Source organism: Silene latifolia, chromosome Y (assembly GCF_048544455.1).
Source record: "Silene latifolia isolate original U9 population chromosome Y, ASM4854445v1, whole genome shotgun sequence".
NCBI lineage: Eukaryota > Viridiplantae > Streptophyta > Magnoliopsida > Caryophyllales > Caryophyllaceae > Silene > Silene latifolia.
Window position 1 is genome coordinate 288404594 of NC_133538.1, and position 8558 is coordinate 288413151.

An 8558-nucleotide genomic window follows, 5' to 3' on the forward strand; every position below is an offset into this window, starting at 1 on the left:
GCGGAGTATAAGGGAAGCTTTAGTATTGGTCTAAGAGCGTAGGTAAACATGAATTAAAGAGTAATATGCTAATGTGGTATGCCAAATTCTTGTCTATACTCATAAGCTAATTGATTGTTCTCGAAGTTTATTGCAGTTATTTCTATAATACTAACTCTAATTTCATCATGTGTGATCCTATTATGCTAATTCTCGTTGACTTAAAGCAAAAACTCGTCTTCGTTCTTCTTATAATAACCTCGTTGATATGGAAAAATTCAGTTAATAGTTGTGTTTACTATTCAGTTGTTCCTCCAATTATGTAAGTACTTTACAATTTCAATAACCAGTTTAAATTTTATTAGTGCATTTTCTTAGTCGTGATTTTTTAATGAAAAATGATGGTTTTGTTGAAGTAAGTTATTCAAATTCTACAGGCTATAGTTAACAAGAACCGTTTTAGTCAATTTACGTATTAGCTTTAGAGTGTGTTTGCTAATAAATGTGGACGGTTACAGTGGAAGGGAAATGGAGGGGAAATGGGGGAGATTGGAAAAAAAATAAAAGTGAAAGGAGGCGAGTCAATCAAAGGTTATTTGTCATCAAAATCAACATCTGCAAGCATGAATGACGTTGTTGAGCAAAGTAATTCGAGTAAGAAAATTTGCGTAATTTTGTCTTTTTTTGTCTTTGATCCCTGTCCCAAAAATAATGGTCAGGGTTTAGGGTGTACTTCCATGAAGTAGCTTTATAGATGCTTAAAAAAGAAATATATGTGCATTAAATAAACTTCTACATGCATGAAATATGTAAAATTAAGTTATCAGATATAAATAATCTAAGCGATAGTAACGTTGATACCTAATGCAACCATAAACCCTCCCATGTATAAGTGAATAAAAAGGTATAGTAGGAGTTGATAATATTGTGAAAGTTGTTAAGGATTTGTTGGAGGGCGAAGAGGGTACGCAAATTCGGATTCGTATGACAAAATTTCATAATCGTGCTCGATGCTTCATGAATTTATGTGGGGATTCTATCAAATCACTTGATGAAGTTGTTCTTCAGTGGATGTCAAGTAGAAAGTCTAGGAATCAAGCTGCATTATGATTATTCTTGATCTAAGATCGTTATAACTTAAGACGACTTTCACACTCAATCAAAATAGAAATTGAAATAAAAGTGATTTTAAGAGGATTTAATTAAGTTAAGACTGTCTGAAGTCTTAACCAATTAATTTGACCTATCATTTTAAATGTATACCATGAATTACTTATATTAGTTTCTTGTCTTATTCATTTCTACAATTTGATATTAATTTAACATATTAGCATTTGATCTAGATTGTCTTTAGATATGGAGTAATATTGACTGTAAATGTTAATTGTCCCATCTGCCATCACAGATGTTTAGCTGCACTATTGAATCTAGAAACTTATAGCTCAATGGGACTTCTTCAATGCAGCTTGCAGAATTGATGTGAGACCAATATCCATTAGCAAGTTGGCCAAATAGTGAACCTTCTTTATTCATTAACTTCATTGGCTCATCATACTCCACCAGTTTCCCTGCAGCAAAATAGCCATGCATATTAAACAGAATTTAAATTTTGTGCAGATCTTATGTTTATTTTTAATTAAGACAATTGACATTCTTAAAGGAGGCGCAATGTTGGCCAAATAGCAACTATAGGTTCTTGAATAGGCGCAATGTTGCAAGAAAAGAGAAAACAGTACTGCCATTTAGAGGAACTCCGAAGAAATAACAAGCTGCAAATGTAGCATCGGAAATCGGTACAGGTGCTGTCCAAAACATAAAATTGTAGCACACGGATCCCAAATGTATGATACTCTGATGTCTTTTCATCATATTGATATAGTGATATGGTTACTTGACTACTTAGCTTATTTATGAGTATTTAAAGGTTATTAGCTCAATGGTAGAGCGATGTGTATATTTTGTACAAAGGTATGGGTTCGAGTCCCATATAGCCTATTAAATAACAAATCTCATGAAATGATTGGCAATACAGTAGAACTAAGATTACACAGACTATAATCATGCTTGGGCAAAGTCGAGCAAGCCAAAATTAGACTCGCGCGTGCAATAAGAACGCCTATATAATGTATGTAATAGGGTTATAGTGATCCGAAGTTCAAAGGCAAGATAAAATATAGAAATTATGACCATACATGAATCATGGATGCCTTACTAGAAATAAAATTACAATTTACAGGGCTCAGTCTCTAGCAATCGAAAAGAAACACCAGTATTTTATAGCCAATATAGGAGTTAAACCCATATCTTATGCATTGCACAATACTCTGCCATTTGAGCTAATTGGCTTTCGAAATAAGTAAAATGTAAATATTCGTAATGTAGAAACGATAATGACTCTATCAAAGTTATTATAAACTAAAAAAATTTAGGATACTCATCCTCTGAAATTAAACAACCTTGTACATATATGTATGAAAAGGCAATATATGTGCATTAAACAACCTTGTACATGCATGAAAAAGCAATATATGTGCATTCGCTAGTTTTATACTAGTTTTTGGAAATCTATCCCCTAAAATTGAACAACCTTGTACATGCATGAAAAAATAATATATGTGCATTAAACAACCTTGTACATGCTTGAAAAGGCAATATACGTGCATTAAACAACCTTGTACATGCATGAAAAATCAATATATGTGCATTCCCTAGTTTTATACCCGTTTTAGGATATATATCCCTAAAATTAAACAACCTTGTACATGCATGGAAAAATAATATATGTGCATTAAACAACCTTGTACATGCATGAAAAAGTAATATATGTGCATTCCCTAGTTCTATATCCGTCCCACTAAAATGGGTTCACTCTGTCCCTTTAGGGTGTCTTTTGTCTTGCGAGCGTTCAAATTATAAGCAGGAAAAGTGTATAGGGTAATCCAACCTAAACCCTTTTGCGTCTTAAATTTTAGGACATTATTCCCCTAGTTTTAATTCCGTCCCCAAAATAACTACATTACTATTGACAATGTCTATTAATCACATTTCTCAAGTTCCTTAATACTTTACTTATACGTGCATGAAAAGGCGGTATGTGTGTATGAAATAAAGTTGTATGTGCATGACATATGTAAACTTCGGGTTCTGTGTCAAAATAATTAATTTGCTAAATTAAGCATTACAAATATGTAATTATTAATTTTCCTCCTAAATATGACTACCTAGACTCGATAAGCGTAACCCAATACTCTAAAGTGAGCCAAAATTATGTAACTTGATTACGACCTGAAATGCGAATTGATGATAAAATCATCAGAACCTCAATGACCAATGCTACATCCCTTCAACAATAATTCATGCTACACACTTTTAACAATAACTTGGGTGCTTCCGGGATATCTTATTTCTACTTGTGATCAACCTTCTAAAGGTTCTCAAGAACGGAATTCTCAAACGCCTCATAACTAGCACTAACCAGTCAACCACATTCACATTGCCGACAAGTGTCATCCTTAGTTATTAGTGGCTCTTGTGCTCGAACATACATTTTTTCAATCCAAACTTCTAAAACTTTGAGGTAGTTGAATGCAACTACTCGATAAGCGCTTTATCCAGGGGTGGATTTACGCCACAATCAGAATTTGATATGTGTATCAAAAGCTAGAGGGTAATACTCCATAGCATAAACTTGCCAATACAAAAGAATTATAACCAGAAAAATAATCATAAGGGTAAATTAATAATACCAATGTATGAAAAAGCTCTTCCACACCATTGTTATAGCCTACTTCTGGTTTCCGCCTTCTTTGGTTGTACCATGCAAGTCGTTTACGACAACTGCGCTTACCATCATCAAATTCACCCAACAAATGGAACTTGTATGAGCCATAAGCTAAAATGATACAACGAAATGGCACACTCTTAATCTGTAGAATGATAATTTTAGAACAATTCAACATTCACAATGGTTCATTTTCCACGATTTATTAATCAGACTCACAAGAGAAATACTCAAAGATGGAAAAAAAATTAATATAATAATAACCCCAAACGTAATACGCCAAAAAACATAGATTTGAGGCGGATTTGTTATTTAGTTCTAGTCGACCAAAGACTCCCAAAAGTATGCTACCTAATAGCTTGATAGCAACTCCACAATTCCATCAAGTTTTACAGTAAACTCAATAAAAAATAACATCCTCCATCAAAAAACATATTCATCTCACATTTTCACTTGAACTTTTTGATAAATAGCAAGTTAATTAGTCTTGTGTAAGACCGTTAGATAAACAATTACTCTTGTGTGCGACCGTCTATGCATTCCGTAACACAATGTCGTATATAACATGAAAACATATATAATGAGACAAAGTGAAATAGAGTACTAAGTTCTCTTAATAACCACTAAAACAGATCCAGACTACCTAATTCACGAAATTGAGTTCCCATTTTCACGATTTCAACAAATTGTGGTAATTTTTCAATTTTTCCAAAGCCTAATTTACCAATTTCATGATGTAAATTTACCAATTCATGAACATAAACACTAATTTCACAAACAAAAGTCAAAAATTCCAATTTTCTACCCCAATTGTACGTTAACTCGATTCAACAATTTGTCAACCGTGATTTGTTGACGAATTAATAAACTCAGATTAAATAAATTAGAATTTCTGGAAAATTATGTATATATATAGGTTAGAAAAACTATATATATATATATATATATATATATATATATATATATATATATATATATATATATATATATATATATATATATATATATATATATATATTTGGGATTTTGTGAGTTTGGTTTCTTATGGTGAGTTGTGAGTTTGCGCTTTGAAATATCAACCACTAGATTATATTAGAGATGAATGGATAAGATCTAATCTTACATGTCATATAAAACCACTGTCATTTACTTATTTTTTCTTTTTTCTAATGTTACTTTTTTTTTTACTTTAATTTTTTGTATCTCTTTTTTTTAACTTGGTTATTATGCTATTATTGTGCTTTTTTTTTACCACTTTGATTTTTTTTTTCTCGTTTGTTTTTCTTTAATTTTTTCATTATGTTACATTTTTTCTTTTTCTTTTTGTACCATATTTTTTTTACCTCACGTTATTATGTTGTTATTGTGGTTTTTTTTAACTTTTTTTTTTACGACTTTGATTTTATTTTCTCTTTTTTTTTACCACCTGTTATTGTGCAGTTATTGTTATTCCGCTATTATTGTGATGTTATTCTGCTGTCACTTTGATTTTTATTACGAATTTGATTTTTTTTCTTTTTTTACCACGTGTTATTGTGCTGTTATTCTACTGTTATTCTGCTGTTATTGTGATGTTATTCCGATGTCACTTTAATTTTTTTACTACTTTGATTTTTTTTACTACTTTTGATTTTTTCTCTTATTTTTACCGCGTGTTATTGTGCTGTTATGCTGGTGGTATTGTTATTCTGGTGTTATTGTGATGTTATTCAGGTGCCACTTTGATTTTTTTTACTCTTTTTTTCACGTGTTATTGTGCCGTTATTGTAGTATTATTGTGGTGTTATTGTAGTCTTATTCTTATATTATTGTGGTGTTAGTTGTTATTGTGTTGTTAGTCTGGTACTGTAATACTCCGTATTTTTAATAATAATTTATAAGAATAATTTATGTAGTTTAATAATTGATTAAATGATATTTCTAATAATGAATACAAGTAAGACGCTAATTAAATAATAAATTAATAATTCAAGTCGGGAATTGGGTTTGGCTAATATTTGTGCTTTGGGCCGCGTACTATTATTATATGGACCGAAACTTATTAAATTGGTATGAGTATAATTGGGATTTATATCGGGAAATTTATAATAATATAATAAGGAAATAATAATATATAAAGTTAATTATAACTATAATAATAATAATAATAATAAAGTTCTGGCAATAATAAATTAGTAAATATTATATGAGGAAATCCTAGTTATGGTAAGATTAATAATATATGATAATAATAATAATATAATAGTAATGGCAATTCCTATACTAATTAGAATAAGGTAAGTTATAATAATTTCCTATTGACCTCGTATTCTCTAAATCCTACACTATAAATACCACCTTAAATCTGAGAAATAAGTCACAAATTAAAAGAAGGAGCTTTAGGAGACGGAAGAAGAAGGAATTAACATAAACTAATTAATCAACTCGAGGTAATTATCCATATTAAATCGGTTTATATTCTTTTCACGCAAGCATCTTTAGATCGATAGTATGACTTCTATAGACCACCATAAGACTCGGGAATTGGACCTATAGCGACATTGGACTGCAAAGTTTCTGACATGCCCATTGTTGACCGTCGTTGACCGTGATAGGGTGGTGTTTAGGGCGACTAAAGGTGGCTGGTCAGGGTGTTATGCGGGTTTGGTTGTGAGGGATTGGAATGGGTAATTGAACCCCTAATCGACCTTGTCTTGACCTGGGTATAGAGGGGTTGTGACGGGGGAAAGTAGTCGACCACCTTGGTGATGTTTTGGTGGCCGAATATGGTTGGTTGTGGCGGTGGTGGCGAAAACAGGGGATTAACTCGTGTTTGGGCAGGCGGTTTTTGAGGGGGTTTTTGGTGGTTGTAGAAGGTCTGGTTTGGGGTGGTTTTTGGTGGCTTTTGTCGAGGGTGGTCGTGTGAGTTGGGTGGTGGTTATAGGTGGCGGCATAAGTGGTGTTAGGGGGTGTTTTGGGACGGGTTTTGTGGGTGTGTCAGAGGGGTTTTGTTGGTGTCGGGTGGTTTAGGGCGTGGGTTTATTGGTTGTTGGTGGTGGTTTGATGGGTGGTGAGTGGGTGTTTGGATGGGTCGTGGTGTAGGGAGAAGGTAGGCATGTCGGGTGGTGGTTGTGGTGGTGTGTGGTGTCGGTTTAGAGGGTGTTTATAGGGGTGGTTGCACGCGGTTTACACGGTGTATAGGGTGGTGTTTGTTGTTTGTTTTTGTGACGGGTTTTTATTTGGGTGACTCGGGTTTGTATTGGGTCGGGTTTTAATATCGTGACCTTTAATATATATAATAAATAATTGTTTGAATAAGTAAATAAAAGGAATAAATAAATAAATAAATAAATAAATAAATAAATAAAGTTTGTAATTATAATTGTTGTAATTTTTATTATTATATAGGTGACGGAAATTGTGAAGAGTTTATAATCGGATTTGTTCGCTTTAATTGGAATGCGTAATCGGAGTATTCGATTGCCAGGTAGGATAGTCTACTCAACTATATCTATTTTCGTGTCTGATGGATGGATGTTATTGGAAGGATGATTGGTTTATGACTGCTTATTTTATTAAGTTAATTGAGTGATTATCATTCTTAATTGATTGGAGTTTTGTTATACGATTATATTGTGGAATGGTTTATGAGAATTGGACTTCCCCAGGCTTAGTCTCTGGTGGATAACGTGAGTGGTGATTGGACTGCCCCAGGCTTAAGTCTCTGGTGGATAACGTGTGTGATTAATTGGAAGGCCCCAGGCTTAGTCTCTGGTGGACAACGTGTGTGATTAATTGGACGGCCCCAGGCTTAGTCTCTGGTGGATAACGTGTGTGAGTATTTGGACTGCCTCAGGCTTAGTCTCTGGTGGATAACGTGGGTAGTTTATGTCGAGATGTGACATGTGAACAGTTGAGATTGGAATATTGATAGTTGTGGAAGATTGGTTGTTTTAAAGTACTTTATCCTACTCAACCTCGTGGTTGACCGTGTATTCTTGAACACCTGCGGTGAACCATAATGGGGAGCGGATTTAACAGGTACCAAAGATTAGCTGACTCGGGAGCATTGGGATGAGCGCTCGACTTGGACCATAGTTGAAGTCTAGATCACATAGAACAATTATATCACTTTATTTATTTCCGCTGCGAGTTATACTTTATTTTGTATTAAGTTTTAGTTGGTTAAGTTGTATTAAATATGTAATTTTAAAGTTTTTATTTAAAGTACTTTGGTGAGTTGGACTTTGTTATCTATTACCTCGAGAAACCGAGATGGTAACAGTCCTATTTATTGGGGAATGTCTAGCTAAAGGCTCTTAAATAAATGGGGATGTTACAAAGTGGTATCAGAGCAAAACGATCCTCAGGCCTAACCAATGAATAATAATGAACTTAGGATGTGTCTAATTAAAATGAACCCCGGGTAGAAATTGTTAAGTGTCCCCTTAAGCTTGGGATGAGTAGGGGCCCTCATACCAAACTTCTGGCCCTCTCAGTTTTGAACCGGTAACCTTGAGAGAATATTTGAGAGTGTGGGATAATTTAAAATGAATATAGTATATTTCTTTTAGGAATTTTGTTTTTCTTGGTTTCATATTGTTGTCATTGCTGATTGCGGTTACGGGGGCGTAACCTTATTTTACGGAGGAGGGGTATGACATGATTTCTTTTACGCATTGTTATAAGCATATTGATATGAGGAAGTATGTTGGCATTTATGTGGAAGGTGTGAATATGAGTAAGCATGTGAAGTATTAATTATTGTGTGGAATTGTGAAGAATGTGATTTTGATTGATTTCACAAGATTTTTATCCA